This window comes from Somniosus microcephalus, chromosome 25, assembly GCF_052327205.1.
Source record: "Somniosus microcephalus isolate GS21.2 chromosome 25, FLI_Smic_1.0, whole genome shotgun sequence".
NCBI classification, from domain to species: Eukaryota; Metazoa; Chordata; class Chondrichthyes; order Squaliformes; family Somniosidae; genus Somniosus; species Somniosus microcephalus.
The window spans coordinates 1157496-1174207 of NC_141011.1; the positions used below are offsets into that span (position 1 = coordinate 1157496).

General features: G+C 46.0%; 1 protein-coding gene and 1 long non-coding RNA gene across 13 annotated transcripts in view; one reads left to right on the top strand and one right to left on the bottom strand.

Moving 5' to 3' along the window:
• The window catches only part of hspg2 (heparan sulfate proteoglycan 2), a 647132-nt gene that overhangs the window by 104355 nt on the left and 526065 nt on the right, over positions 1–16712 (top strand). The gene's annotated exons all lie outside the window — the stretch shown is intronic.
• Positions 6314–10419, bottom strand: LOC147100478 (uncharacterized). The gene is made up of 2 exons (XR_015073509.1): positions 9881–10419; positions 6314–6672 (listed from the first exon to the last, which is right to left on the bottom strand). It is a non-coding gene; the product is annotated as an uncharacterized LOC147100478 (long non-coding RNA).

The following is a 16712-nucleotide window of genomic DNA, read 5'->3' on the forward strand; positions in this document are numbered from 1 at the left end:
TTTAGCCTCAAGAAATATATCCAACTCTTTCTTGAATACATTTAATGAACTAGCCCCCACCGCCCTCTGTGGCAGAGAATTCCACAGGTTCACCACTCTCTGGGTGAAGAAATTCCTCCTCATTTCAGTCCTAAATGGCTTACCCCTTATCCTTAGACTATGACCCCTGGTTCTGGACTCCCCGGCCATCAGAAACATCCTTCTTGCATCTAGTCTGTCCAGACCTGACAGAATTTTATAGGTTTCGATGAGATCCCCTCTCAATCTTCTAAACTCCAGTGAGTATAAGCCCAATCGACACAATCTCTCCTCATACGTCATTCCTGCCATCCCAGGTATCAGCCTGGTGAATCTTCGCTGCACTCCCTCCATGGCAAGAACGTCCTTCCTCAGGTAAGGTGACCAAAACTGCACACAATACTCGAGGTGCGGTCTCACCAAGGCCCTGTACAACTGTAGCAAGGCATCCTTGTTCCTGTACTCGAACCCTCTTGCTACGAAGGCCAACATACCATTTGCCGCCTTAACCGCCTGCTGCACCTGCATGCTTACCTTCAGCGACTGGTGCACAAGGACACCCAGGTCTCTTTGCACTTCCCCTTCTCCCAATCTATTGCCATTCAAATAATAATCTGCCTTCCTGTTTTTGCCACCAAAGTGGATAACCTCACATTTATCCACATTATCGTGCATTGCATTTGCCATGTTTCTGCCCAATCACCCAACCTGTCCAAATCGTACTGGAGTTTCCAGACATCCTCCTCGCAGCTTACCCTCCCGCCCAGCTTTGTGTCGTCTGCAAATTTGGAGATATTACATCCAATTCCCTCGTCCAGATCATTAATATATATTGTGAACAGCTGGGGTCCTAGGACCGATCCTTGCGGTACCCCACTAGTCACTGCCTGCCACTTGGAAAACGACCCGTTTATTCCAACTCTTTGCTTTCTGTCCGCCAACCAGTTCTCTATCCAAGTCAATACCTTGCCCCCAATCCCATGTGCCTTAATTTTGCACGCTAATCTCTTGTGTGGGACCTTATCGAAAGCCTTCTGAAAGTCAAAATACACCACATCCACTGGTTCTCCCTTACCTATTTTACCAGTTACATCCTCAAAAAATTCCAGTAGATTAGTCAAGCATGATTTACCTTTTGTAAATCCATGTTGACTTTGTCCGATCCTGTCCCTGCTTTCCAAGTGCTCTGCTATTACATCTTTTATAATAGACTCTAGCATTTTCCCCACTACCGATGTCAGGCTTACCGGTCTATAATTCCCCGCTTTTTCTCTACCACCTTTTTTGAATAGTGGGGTAACATTAGCTACCCTCCAATCCATGGGTACCATTCCAGAGTCTATCGAGTTCTGGAAGATGACCAGCAATGCATCTACTATCTCTAGGGCCACTTCCTTAAGTACCCTGGGATGTAGACCATCAGGCCCTGGGGATTTATCGGCCTTCAGTCCCATCAATTTTCCTAACACCATTTCCCTACAAATACTGATTTCTTTCAGTTCCTCTCTTTCATCAGACCCTATGTTCCCTGGCATCTCTGGGAGGTTATTTGTGTCCTCCTTTGTGAAGACAGAACCAAAGTATGTATTTAGTTGGCCTGCCATTTCCTTGTTTCCCATTATAAATTCCCCTGATTCTGACTGTAAGGGACATACGCTTGACTTCACTAATCTTTTTCTTTTCACATATCTATAAAAGCTTTTACAGTCAGTTTTTATGTTCCCTGCTAGCTTACTCTCATATTCTATTTTCCCTTTCTTAATTAATCCCTTTGTCCTCCTTTGTTGACTCCTAAACTGCTCCCAATCCTCAGGATTATTGCTTTTTCAAGCCAATTTATATGTCCTCTCCTTGGATCTTATGCTATCCATAATTTCCCTTGTTAGCCACGGTTGAGTCACCTTTTTTGTTTTATTTTTATGCCAAACTGGGATGAACAAATTCTGTAGCTCATCCATTCGGTCTTTGAATGTTTGCCATTGCCTATCCACCGTCAACCCTTTGAGCGCCATTCCCCACTCAATCCTACCCAACTCGCTCCTCAGACCATCGTAGTTTCCTTTATTTAAATTGAGGACCATTGTCTCTGAGTCAACTACTTTATTCTCCAGCTTAATGAAGAATTCTATCATATTATGATCGCTCCGACCCAAGGGGCCTCGTACAAGATTGCTAATTAATCCTTTCTCGTTACATAATACCCAGTCTATGATGGCCTGATCTCTGGTTGGTTCCTCGACATATTGGTCCAGGAAACCATCCCGCAAACACTCCAGGAATTCCTCCTCCACAGTATTGTTACTAATTTGGTTGGCCCAATCTATATGTAGATTAAAGTCACCCATGATGACTGCTGTGCCCTTATTGCACGCTTCTTTAATTTCCCTTTTAATGACATCCCCAACCTCCACCTTACTGTTTGGCGGTCTATATACCACTCCCACTAATGTTTTTTTCCCTTTAGTATTTCTCAATTCTACCCATACAGATTCCACATCATCAGAGCTAATATCCTTCATTACAGTTGTATTAATCCCTTCTTTAACCAGTAATGCTACCCCACCTCCCTTTCCTTTTTGCCAATCTTTCCTGAATATCGAATACCCCTGGATGTTCAGTTCCCAGTCTTGGCCATCCTTGAGCCATGTTTCTGTAATCCCAACCAAATCGTATTCGTTTACCTCTATTTGCGCAGCCAATTCATCCACCTTATTACAAATGCTCCTCGAATTAAGACACAAAGCCTTCAGGCTTGTTTTTTTAACGCTCTTAGACCTATTAGAATTATTATTTACTGTGGCCACGTTTGATTTAAACCGTTGATTTCTCTGACTACCACTTTTGTTTTTCTCCTTCCTATCTTTTGCTTTTATCCCTGTTTTCCTTTCCTCTGTCTCCCTGCTCAGGTTCCCAACCCCCTGCCATTTTAGTTTTAAACCCCCCCGAACAGTGCTAGCAAACCTCCCCGCAAGGATATTTGTCCCGCTCTGGTTCAGGTGCAACCCGTCCGACTTGTACAAGTCCCACCTTTCCCAGAAGCAGGCCCAGTGATCCAGGAAACTAAAGCCCTCCCTCCTGCACCAACTCTTTAGCCACGCATTCATCTGCTCTATCCTCCTATTCCTATACGTACTAGCACGTGGCACCGGGAGTAATCCAGAGATTACAACCTTTGAGGTCCTGCTCTTTAATCTGCTACCTAGCTCCCTAAATTCTTGTTGCAGGACCTCATCCCTCTTCCTACCTATGTCGTTGGTCCCAATGTGAACCACGACCTCTGCCTGTTCACCCTCCCCCTTCAGAATGCCCTGCAGCCGTTCAGTGACATCCTTGACCAGGGAGGCAACAAACCATCCTGGAGTCACGTCTACGGCCACAGAACCGTCTATCTGTTCCCCTTACGATAGAATCCCCTACCACTATTGCTCTCCCACTCTCTTTCCTCCCTTCCTGAGCAGCAGCAACACCCCCGGTGCCAGGAAGTTGGCTGCTGCTGCCTTCCTCTGGTGAGTCATCCCCCTCAGCAGTATTCAAATTGGTATACCTGTTTGAAAGGGGGATGGCCACAGGGGTCTCCTGCACTACCTGCCTGCTTCTACTGCTCCGCCTGGAGGTCACCCATTTCCCTTCTGCCTGTGCAGCCCTACCCTGCGGCGTGACCAACTCATCATACGTGTAATCCACGACCCTCTCAGCATCGTGAATGCTCCACAACCCATCCATCCGCAGCTCCAGCGCCTCAATACGGCCCGTTAGTAGCTGCAGCTGGATGCATTTCTGGCACACGTGGTCATCAGGGACACCGGCAGCGTCCCTGAATTCCCACATAGAGCAAGAGGAGCATAACACGGGGCTGGGCTCTCCTGGCATGACTTACCCCTTGAATTAATTTAAATTAATTCAATACCACCAGTTAAAGATATACTCTAGGGCGCTTATTTACCAACTGTCCCCACTACACCACAGAGACCCAAGAAAATATAAACTGCAGAATTTAATCTTGTAATAAAAGAAATACTCACCAACCAATCACTTACCTGCTTCTTGGTGACGTCACACTTGGATTACTTTTTACCTCTCTCCTCTGCTGTTGAATTGGTATGCCTTGTTTGCTGCTGCCGCTTTTAAGTGCCGCCGGTCGCGCCTCTGCTCTCCCCCAGGTCATGAACTTACATGAATTTAAATTAAGAAGTTAGTTTTGTATGCTTTTGGGATCAATTCTGCTGTCTGGCAGCTGGTTGGAACAGTTAGTGAGATTCTGGAACATCAGTCCAGTCTGTGCTCCCTCTCATCCGGATGTGACCTGTTGTGAATTAGTTTGCATCTCAAGTGTATGAAGCTTTGGACCTCCATCAAACCCATTCTTATATAAAAAATCAAAAGGTTGGCGTTGGGAAGCAGTACTTTTGGGTCTGAGGGTGTGACATTTCTTTTACATTCTCTCGTCAAACACACCCTTAACCTTCACCAGAAGCAACAGTTCAATGGCTTTTAGGGCCTGTTCGTGGTCGTTTTGTGTGCGACGAAGATAGTTTTCCTACAGCAGTCAATTTACAAACTCTTTATTTGCTGAAGGACAAACTGCCCAGGGAGCGAGCGTGGCCACTGGTGAAGCCATTCAGTTAGGTTGTTACAGGGGTACAGTCACAGGAACTTGTCTTGTGGTTGGTGCACCAATATCATTGTTGGGCTATATTGTCCCATTCCAGCTCTTCATGGGCTGTGCACAGGACGGGGTTTACAGATCTTGTTATGTGTCATAAATCTCATCCTCATAAAGAAACTACTCATGAAATAATGCTGGACAGCCAGCTGGTGGCGCCGTCCAAGGAGTACAAGTACACGGGCGTCGGCCCCAGCTTGCTAGGGACATTTTGTAAGACAAGGAACTAGTGAAGTACAACTAGACCTCCATGTTCTGAAACAAGTTGATTAACGCCTTGCTTTATACTCACACCAAGTGCGTAGTGAGTTTTATTACGTCACTATGTATGCGTGTGCTGGTTAGTTGTGGGTCAACGTAACAAAATTAATCAACTGGTACTGCACTATTGGAATTCTGGAATGCGCTGTCTGAAAGGGCGGGGGGAGCAGATTCAATAGTAACTTTCAAAAGGGGAATTTGATAAATGGTTGAAAAGGAAGAAATTTGCCGGGGAAAGAATGGGGGAGTGGGATTAATTGCACAGCTCTTTCAAAGAGTTGGCACAGGCAGGATGGGCCGAATGGCCTCTTTCTGTGCTGTATGATAACGAAGATCCAGAAGACGGATTGCTTAGCGCTGGTATGTTTTGAGGAGGGGCACTCGAGCCTTCCAAACCCAATATAAACCTGGCTTTCCAACCCAGAATCTAGAAGATTCACTAATTTAAGAAATGAAGACTTGCATTTCTGTAGCACCTTTCACGACCTCAATGTCCCAAAGCGCTTTACAGCCAATGAAGTACTTTCGAAGTGTAGTCACTGTTGTAATGTAGGAAACGCGGCACCCAATTTGTGCACAGCAAGCTCCCACAAACAGCAATGTGAGAATAACTAGAAGAATCTTTTTTTGTGATGTTGCTTGAGAGATAAACACTGGCCAGGATACCGGGAATAACTCCTCTGCTCTTCTTCGAAATACTGGCCAGGATACCGGGAATAACTCCTCTGCTCTTCTTCGAAATACTGGCCAGGATACTGGGAATAACTCCTCTGCTCTTCTTCGAAATAGTGCCATGGGATCTTTTACTGTCACCTGAGAGGGCAGACGGGGGCCTCGGTTTAACGTCTCATCTGAAAGACGGCACCTCAGACCGTGCAGCACTCCCTCAGTACTGCACTGGAGTGTCAACCTAGATTTTGTGTTCAAGTCTCTGGAGTGGGACTTGAACCCACAACCTTCTGACTCGGAGGTGAGAGTGCTGCCCACTGAGCCCCGGCTGGATTATAGCTCCAAATAGATTCCAGTTTGGATCACTGCGCACTTTTGAAGATCAGTGAGGCGGCAGCACGGGATAGGCTGCCATTTCGGACTCACTTTTTGTAGCTCAATAGGAGCAGCCTCTGAAAACTGGATTCAGCCAAGTAGCCCGAGCCTCCGTATAACTGAATTGAGCCTTTATTCTGAATCACTCTGCACGAGCCCTTCCAAACGTAAATGTAATAAATGCACAGCTAATGGCCAACACAGTACGCAGCTTTAATAGGATTAGCCAGTTAGCTCTTGTTTTTAGCAGTGAATGATTAACACGTGACTTGTGTGGTGTTGTAGGAACGGAGGTTCCTATCTGAATAAGGTATTCGACTCGATGAATCAAATCAACAGGTTTTAATGAACAACGAAGTTAACAGGGAAACTACAGGAGAAACGGTACACAGGTCTATACAGCTTGCTGGGCACTCGACGACGACTACTGGAAGATTCTGGAAGATGACGTCACCTCGCCACTGGTGGTCACGTGATCGGCGTCATGACGTCATCACGTGGAGTGCAGGAAAACACAATACAGTACAGTTAACAGGCAGTTTAAAGGTGCAGTCCGCGGCTGCACTACACTGTAGTTAAAGGGATTATTACTAATTGTTCTGAGACCCTTGGTGGCTCCACCACAGTGTCCCTTTTAAACCCAAGTTGAGACGGCGAGGAGGAGACTCGACCCCTGTTCGTGCTGCCTAAAAGGAAGGTGATGTGGTTTAGAAATCGCCACAATTAGTCTACACAGATGTTGCAGCGTGCCTTGCCTCCCAACCAATATATCCCACACTGCTGTTGCTCGATACTCCGACTGGCAGCTCTTAGTTCAAGGCCCCGAGGGTCAAGCTCAACTTCAATTTCTGAATGAGAGACCCAAGGCTTTTGGCCTCACCAGCTGGCCAAAAAGTCATAAATGAGACGATCGATTAAATTCAGTGGTATTTGACATCCAAATATGTTGGTGTGATGACATTCTCGTGTTCAAAAGTCACAACGTGAATCTGAGACCCAGATAAAAATAATACAGGAAAGGGTGAGGAGTGAGTCAGGAGCCACCTGTTGTTCAACATGATTGTCGAATGTGCTTTCTAAAAAGAATGACTAACACAGGTGAGCTCAAATTGCAAAGAGAAAATTCATTTGCATCGGGCAATGTTCTGATCAGGAGTTCTCCTACAAGAAAACCTGTAAGAGAATAGGAACGGGGGAGGCCATTCAGCCCTTTGAGCCTGTTCCGCCCATTCAGTTAGGTTGTGGCTGATCTGCATCTTAACTCCATCCTTGGTTCCGTAACCCTTAATGACCTTGCCTAACAAAAATCTAGCAATCTCAGTTTTTTGTGGGGGGAGAGTTCCAGATTTCCACCACCCTTTGTGTGAAGAAGTGCTTCCTGACATCACAGTGACACAGAATTTTGAACGATAAGGGAGTCGAGGGTTATGGGCAGTGGGCAGGGAAGTGGAGTTGAGGCCAAGATTAGATCAGCCATGATCTCACTGAATGGCGGAGCAGGCTCGAGGGGCCGAATGGCCTACTCCTGCTCCTACATCTTATGTTCATTGTTCTCACCCCTGAACAGCAGCCTAGCTCTCCTTTATACCCTTAACATTCCATTAGCCAATTATTTTTTGTACCTGCCCATTAGCTTTTAGTGATTTCTGTACTTGGTCCGTCCCCTCAATCTCTCGGCTCCTCCACAGCTCCCAGCTTCTCACCATTTAGAAAACACTCTGATCGATCGATCTTGGGTCCAAAATGGAGGAGGAAATTCTCCTATTAAACTGAGCGGATAAATCCATTTGTGGACCGTACTTCACTTTAAAGCAGCACTTGCTGTTATCAGGACTGCTCTTGAAGTGCAGTCGGCTGTATTCATGATGGCCCTTGGGAGAAATTACATTGTGGCAACTAAAAATGACTTACTCTTGTTTCAATTTGTTTAAAGATATCAACCTCCAATTTAACACAGGAAATTCATTGTGTAAATGCTAAAACTGGACAGGCCGGAGTGAAAATTGGGGCAGGATCTGCTTATACTGGGTGCCTGGCCCCTTGTCCGCTCATCGGTGTTTGCGTTGAAAGTGAGGATGAACATATCCTGATGATGCCAGTTGTGTGTAGTGCCCCTGCACCCTAGCACACTGCACACGAGGGATGCAAACACACCACTGGCAGTCAGTGTTGCTGAGGGCCGTGGGGGTTGGAATTTAAAAGTTAAGTGTTTGGTTTCCCGACAACAATTTCTTGCATTTACATAGCCCCTTTAACGTAGTAAAATGTTCCAAGGCGCTTCACAGGACTGTTATAATAAATTTGACACCGAGCCACGTAAGGAGATACTAGGACAGATGACCAAAAGCTTGGTCAAAGAGGTAGGTTTTAAGGAGCGTCTTAAAGGATGAAAGAGAGGTGGAGAGGTTTAGGGAGGGAATTCCATTATCGTTGTAACGTGTGACTACCAGATTGGTAGAAGGCCAACTAGATGGACTGTGGTCTTTTTTCATACAGCAATTCCTATGTTTCTATTGGAAAAATGGACAGGAATGTGGTCCTCAAAACAATGGTGGAAATCCCAGAATTCTATGGGATAAAATTAAAATTTCATTTGGTGACCATAAACCAGTGGGCCTGGTTATGGAGAGTAAAGTAAGAAATAAGAAAGACTTGCATTTCTATAGCACCTTTCATGACCACCGGACGTCCCAAAGCGCTTTACAGCTAATGAAGTACTTTTGAAGTGTAGTCACTGTTGTAATGTGGGAAACGCGGCAGCCAATTTGCGCACAGCAAGCTCCCACAAACAGCAATGTGATAATGACCAGATAATCTGTTTTTGTTATGTTGATTGAGGGATAAATATTGGCCAGGACTGAGTAATGTTAATGCGGTCAGTGTAGCAAAATTGTGCTGCTTAATCGAAGTGTTGGCATTTCCTTGGGTCTTTGATTTGCTTGGGATGTGCCAGTATACAGTGCTGTGACATTGTACACTGCATGAAAACTCCACTGTTTGCAACATACAGGAAACTCTCGTTTAAACGGCACCGAAATATTCGGAATTCTCTATGAACCGGCAAAATTCATACTCCGAAAGCAATAACTGGAAATGTTGCCGAGTCCGAGTCTCCCGCGGTGGCCGAGTTAGTCAGTGGGGGTAGTTCTCCAAACTGCCACTGCTCGGCTTCTTGGCGCTGTCGGAAGTCCGAACACCTCAATAACAGGAGTCTGACTCTCCCGCGCTGTATACAGTCCTTTACTGTATAAGTTTTGTTTTACTGTTAAGTAATTAAAGAGTTATGGATTACCCTCAACTGGCAGTACTGTACTTAATCAAGCATCTTCCACCATCCATTTAACACAACATTCTGTAGGTGAGGACCCAATTACTGTATACTGCACATTTCTTGATTTTTTTTATTTTTGTTTGTTAAAAATAGCCTCGGTAGATAACCCTCTCCGTCATCCAGAATTTTTAATCAACCGGCACCATCCCGGTCCCATCGGTGCCGGATACCAGAGTTTCCTGTATATCAAAAACCGCATGGTGTGGCGGTTGTTCCAACACTGAATTGGTGATATGTAGCCAAATGTTGTTGAATTTTATAGTTTTATATTGGAGTTGCAACGTACATCTGTAGGCATCTCAAATACAAGTCAGCTGTTGTGTAATGTGAATCTGGAACCGAATCAGAGTTTGAACAGATTGCACAGATTATGCAGCGGTTCAAGAAGGCGGCTCATCATCACTGCCACCTTCTCGGGCAGCTGGGGATGGACAATAAACACCGGCCTTGCCAATGATGCCCACATCCCAAAAATGAATATAAAAAAATCTGATTTCAGTGCTTCCCGTTTTAAATGGCTCCAACCTTAAAGATGGACAAAAATGTAAATGCCTGGAGTTTACCTGCTGCAGGAAATTTCTCATCGCCCTTCCCTTACGAAGACTTGTTTGAAGCAAATATGTTTGGTATCATCTGCTTTTGTGTTTTTCCCCCTGAAGTTTGAAGTTTTGCTAAACTCAGAGATGGCGTGTAGCTTCTACCAGGGTTACGGCAACACAGCCCAATGTCGGCATTCTTTGGACAGTTCCTGACACACATTTTGGAATGTGGTGTCCAGTTTCTGGCTCCCAGATGCAGAATTAATTTGGAAAACTCTAACTGCCTTAGCCAGCTGTGAATTCCTGTTGAAAATGATGGAAATCCCAGACTATCCTATGAGAAAGGGTTAGACTTTCAGTTAAATGTTGCACATCCTAGGAAGCAGTTAATTTGTTAATTAATTTTATAGTGGGATTATCTCCCACACTTTGGTAAATGATTGTAACATAAGAACATAAGAAGTGGGAGCAGGAGTAGGCCATACGGCCCCTCGGGCCTGCTCCGCCATTCAATAGGATCATGGCTGATCCGAACCTAGACTCACGTCCACTTCCCTGCCCGCTCCCCGTAACCCCTAATTCCCTTATCAGCTAGGAAACTGTCTATCTCCGTTTTAAATTTATTTAATGTCGCAGCTTCCACAGCTCTCTGAGGTAGCAAATTCCATAGATTTACTACCCTCTGAGTGAAGAAGTTTCTCCTCATCTCAGTTTTGAAAGGGCAGCCCCTTATTCTAAGATTATGCCCCCTAGTTCTAGTCTCGCCCATCAGTGGAAACATCTTCACCGCATCCACCCGATCAATCCCCCTCACAATCTTATATGTTTCGATAAGATCGCCTCTCATTCTTCTGAATTCCAATGAGTAGAGGCTCAACCTTTCCTCATAAGTCAACCCCCTCATCTCCGGAATCAACCGAGTGAACCTTCTCTTAACTGCCTCGAGAGCAAGTATATCTTTTCTTAAATATGGAAACCAAAACTGCAGTATTCCAGGTGTGGCCTCACCAGTACCCTGTATAACTGAAGCAAGACTTCCCTGCTTTTATACTCCAGCCCCCTTGCAATAAAAGCCAAGATTCCATTGGCCTTCCTGATCACCTGCTGTACCTGCATACTAACCTTCTGTGTTTCATGCACCAGGACCCCCAGATCCCTTTGTACTGTAGCACTTTGCAGTTTCTTTCCATTTAGATAATAACTTGCTCTTTGATTTTTTTCTGCCAAAGTGCATAACCTCACACTTTCCAACATTTATATTCCATCTGCCAAATTTTTGCCCACTCACTTAGCCTGTCTATGTCCTTTTGCAGGTTTTTTATGTCCTCCTCACTCACTGCTTTCCCTCCCATCTTTGTATCGTCGGCAAACTTGGATACGTTGCACTCGGTCCCTTCCTCCAAATCGTTAATATAGATTGTAAAGAGTTGGGGTCCCAGCACTGACCCCTGCGGAACACCACTAGTTACTGATTGCCAACCCGAGAATGAACCATTTATCCCAACTCTCTGTTTTCTGTTAGATAGCCAATCTTCCACCCATGCCAGTATATTACCCCCAATCCCGTGATTTTTTATCTTGTGCAGTAATCTTTTGTGTGGCACCTTGTCAAATGCCTTTTGGAAGTCCAAATACACCATATCCACTGGTTCCCCTTTATCCACCCTGTTTGTTACGTCCTCAAAGAATTCGAGCAAATTTATCAAACATGACTTCCCCTTCGTAAACCATGCTGACACTGTCCGATTAAATTATGCTTATCCAAATGTCCTGTTACTGCTTCCTTAATAATGGACTCCAACATTTTACCAACCACAGATGTTAGGCTAACTGGTCTATAGTTTCCAGCCTTTTGTCTACCTCCCTTTTTAAATAAGGGCGTTACATTAGCAGTTTTCCAATCTGCTGGGACCTTTCCTGAATCCAGGGAGTTTTGGAAAATTACCACCAATGCATCCACAATCCCTACCACTACTTCTCTCAAGACCCTAGGATGTAAGCCATAAGGTCCAGGGGATTTATCCGCCTTTAGTCCCATTATCTTACCGAGTACTACCTCCTTAGTGATTTTAATCGTGTTTAGCTCCTCCCCCCCTGTAACCCCCTGTTTGTCCAGTGTTGGGATATTTTTAGTGTCCTCTACTGTAAAGACTGATACAAAATATTTGTTCAGCGTTTTTGCCATCTCCATGTTCCCCACCACTAATTTCCCGGTCTCGTCCTCTAAGGGACCAACATTCACTTTAGCCACCCTTTTTCTTTTTATATAACTGTAGAAACTCTTGCTATCTGTTTTTATATTTTTTGCTAGTTTACTTTCATAATCTATCTTCCCTTTCTTAATTAATCTTTTAGTTATTCTTTGCTGGCTTTTAAATGCTTCCCAATCCTCTATCCTCCCACTAGATTTGGCTACTTTATATGCCCTTGTTTTCAGTCACGGATGGCTGTCTTTTCTTTTACGCCCCTTTTTCCTCACTGGAATGTATTTTTCTTGAAAGCTGTGAAATATCTCCTTGACTGTACCGTCTTACACTTTAATCTATTTTCCCAGTCCACTTTAGTCAACTCTGCCCTCATACCTTCATAGTCTCCTTTATTTAAGCTTAGTACGCTGGTTTGAGATCCAACTCTCTCACCCTCCAACTGAATTTGGAATTCAACCATGTTATGGTCACTCATTCCAAGGGGATCCTTTACCAGGACATTTTTTATTAATCCTGTCTCATTACACAGGACCAGATCTAAGATTGCCTGCCCCCTGGTTGGTTCAGTTACATACTGCTCAAGGAACCCGTCCCTAATGCACTCTATGAACTCTTCCTCAAGGCTGCCCTGCCCAATTTGATTTGTCCAGTCAATATGAAAGTTAAAATCCCCCATGATTATAGCTGTTCCCTTATTACAAGCCCCAATTATGTCCTGATTTATACTCCGACCAACAGAGTTGCAACTGTTAGGAGGCCTATAGACTACGCCCACTAGTGACTTTTTCCCCTTATTATTCCTTATCTCCACCCAAAATGTTTCACTATCCTGATCCTTTGACCCAATATCATTTCTCACTATTGCAGTGATTCCATCCTTTATTAACATAGCCACCCCACCTCCCTTTCCTTCCTGTCTGTCCTTCCTAATTGTCAAATACCCCTGGATGTTTAGTTCCCAGTCATGGTCACCTTGCAGCCATGTTTCTGTAATGGCCACCAGATCATACCCATGTGTAGTTATTTGTACCGTCAACTCATCTATTTTGTTACGAATGCTGCGTGCATTCAGATAAAGAACTTTTAAATATGTTTTGTGACAATTTATTCCTGCTTTTACCCCCTTTACTACTCTACCTTTATCTTTATACATTCTGTCCCTTCCTGACACGCTCTGGTTTTTAATTCCCCCACTGCTACATTGCTCTATTGCCTTCTCCGCTGACAATTTTATTTTTCGCTCTCTTGAAACCTTCCCCCCACTAATTAGTTTAAAGCCCTCTCTACAGCCCTAGTTATTCGATTCGCCAGGATTCTAGTCCCAGCACTGGTCAAGTGAAGTCCGTCCCAACGGAACAGCTCTCTCCTGTCCCAGTACTGGTGCCAGTGTCCCAAGAAGCAAAACCCATTTCTCCCACACCAGTCTTTGAGCCACGCATTTAACTCTCTGATTTTATTTACCCTAGCCAAATTTGCTCATGGCTCAGGTAGTAATCCAGAGATTATTACCCTTGTGGTTCTGCTTTTTAATTTGGCCCCTAGCTGCTCATACTCCCTCAGCAGAACCTCTTTCCTTGTCCTATCTGTCGTTGGTACCAACATGGACCACGACAACTGGATCCTCTCCCTCCCACTCCAAGTTTCTCTCCAGCCCAGAGGAGATGTCCTTAACCCTGGCACCGGGCAGGTAACACAGCCTTCGGGACTCTCGCTCTCGGCTGCAAAGAACCCTATCTATCCCCCTAATGGTACTATCCCCTACCACTACAACATTTCTTTTTACTCCCCCCCACTTGAATGGCACCCCGCTCCACGGTGCTGTGGCCAGGTTGCTCATCCTCCCCGCAGTCCCCGTTCCTGTCCTCACAGGGAGTAAGAGCCTCGAACCTGTTGGGCTGCGGCTCCTCCAACACTACCTCCTGGATCCCCGTACCTGCCTCACTCAGTCACATCCTCCTGTCCCTGACCACGGACTACATCTGAATTAGTTAATCTAATTGGTGTGACTACTTCCTGGAACACAGAGTCCAGGTAACTCTCCCCCTCCCTGATGTGTCGCAGTGTTTGAAGCTCGGACTCCAGCTCATCAACACTGAGCCGGAGTTCCTCGAGCAGCCAACACTTAACTGCAAATGTGATGACCGTGAACATTAATGGTGTCCACCAGCTCCCACATATTGCAGAAGTAACACATCACCTGCTCTGCCATTCTATGTAATTAATTACATTTATTATTATTTTTAAATACCCTCTGCCCCGATTCTAGATGATGAATATCACACCTCTATTTAATTGAACTTACCAACTTATAAAGGTTTAAAAGGGAAGGAAAAGTACTCACCAACCAGCCAATCACCTACCAGATTGTAATGTAATCATCAATGGCTGTTTACAACCGTATTGGCCTCTCGCTTTAGGTAAAAGATGATCTGGCTGGAAAGCCGTGTACCATTTCACCAGAAGAGTAGATTCGAAGCTTTGAACCTCTGCATGCTGGTTCCCGATCTGAGGAATGGGGAGTGCTACAGTAAACGGCAGGTGCTGCCCCATGGGGAGGGGAGGGGAGGGCACCCTGGGCTGCTCTTGTGTATCTCCAGGCCAACGATCTGAGTGGCATTGGTGGAGATCTGAGAGCAGATCACCTGCCTGCCCACGGGGTGCTGCATGAATGAGGGGAAAGGAGAGGGGAATACGTTGCGGTGTCCCGTCCTGAGAAAAGAAGTCAGTTGTAATTGAAGGAAGACCATTGGTTAGTTTAAGGTTAGAAAGGAAGGCCCAGCAGAGGGATTCCAAGATGGTGATCACCTGTGGGTTAAATACCAACTGGTAAAACCCAGATGAGCACCGTTTTGTTTCTTTTAGTTTTAAGGTCCATATTTAGTTTTATTCATGGGCAAAGCCTGTTTTGGTGAAGTGGTTATGAATTAACCACCCTAGAAGGACATTAGATGAGGCAGACGGAGCAGTGAAACTTGGCTGTAAAACAAGACTACGTGCCAGCTTTTAAAATATAAATTACATCTCTGACTCATGCAGAACAAGATCCAAAAAAGGGGTCATGTTGTATTCTTCGTTTCTTAGTTTTTACTGCCGTTGTTATAACACTGATTTTGTTCTATGGCCTGGTGCCCGTAGCGGTGAGGGTTCAGTGTGAAAATCACGCCATGGAATTAGTGTGGCAGTGTGAGTAGAACAGATGGCGCTGGCAAACATTTACAATCCAAATGTGGCACATTGATACCACCCTGGACCTACTTACTGGCACGAGTATATTCCCTGGGCCACAGACAGCTCAGTATAATGGACTCGGTATTAGCCCCCTCACGGTGGGCCGCGCTGGGCGGGGGTTAAAAATTGGAAAACGGGGAATGTGTCCCCAACCCACCGTGTACACGCCTGCCGCCATAGTTTCGTGGCGTGCCAGTGTCCTGCCATTTAACAGATGCTGCGTGGATTTCCCAGGGCTCGGGAAACCCGGCAGTGAAAGAGGCGGGAGCTGCCGGCTCCACAAGGTGAGTGCCTTTTCCAGGAGGAGGGAGGGGGGCAGGAGGAGGAGGGAGGGGGGCGAGGGCTGGGGCAGGAGGGAGGAGGGCCGGGGGAGGGGGGCTGAGGGAGGAGGGCCAGGGCAGGAGGGAGGGAGGGGGGTGAGGGCTGGGGAAGGAGGAAGGAGGGCCGGGGCAGGAGGGAGGCGGGGCGGAGGGAGGGAGGAGGGCGGGGGGAGAAGGAGAAGGGCGGGGGGCTGGGGGAGGGGTGAGGAGGGAGGCGCAAGGAGGGAGGAGGGCCAGGTGATGGCGGGGGTCCGGGGGAGGGGGGCGGTGGAAGGAGGGAAGGAGGGCGGAGGGCCGGGGAGGAGGCAGCGCATCTTACGGGTGACTTTGGACACTGACCATGGTGTGTGCAGCGCCCGGGCACTGCATATTGTGCAGTTGGTACAGGCTGCCTGGCATTAACGGCCTCACTTGTCCCAGCGTGATGGTTGCAATAAAAACTTGGATAATCCAGATCAGTTACACGTAAATCACAAATGGGAATTAAGCAGTAGATGAATACTGGTAATGGTTTAACAACTAACTAAACCAGTTAGCCATTAATTGACTGTGTGTGTACAGTTCGAGATGCCTTAAGGGCATTAATGAGTCTGTTTCCTGTTTGTTCTATAAAGCTTTGGGGCACCTTACACTAAACGTATTATGGGATGGAGAAAGCTCAAGGGACAGCAGAACTGCAGTTGTGGGGAGTGGACGGGTTGAACAGTTTGAGTCCGCAGTAAAGCTTCTGCGTGTAGGAGCTGGTCATCAGTGCTTTGCTTCAGTCTTGATGTTCTCATTCTTATTGTATCTCTTCTGATGCGAATGATTTTAGTCTCTCCTCTTCTCTTCCCCCCCCCCCCCCCCCCCCCCCCTGGAGAGAGGCTTCCTCTAACTGCCTGACCATTTTTCATCACGACAAAAACAGGAACAGGAGCGGTCCATTCAGCCTCTCCAGCCTGTTCCACAATTCAATTAGATCAGGGCTGATCTGTTCCTCAACTCCATTTTTCTGCCTTTTTTCCATATCCCTTGATGCCCTTACCTAACAAAAATGTTTCGATCTCCGTCTTGAAAATTTCAATTGACACACCACAGCCTGTTGATTGATTCGTGGGATGA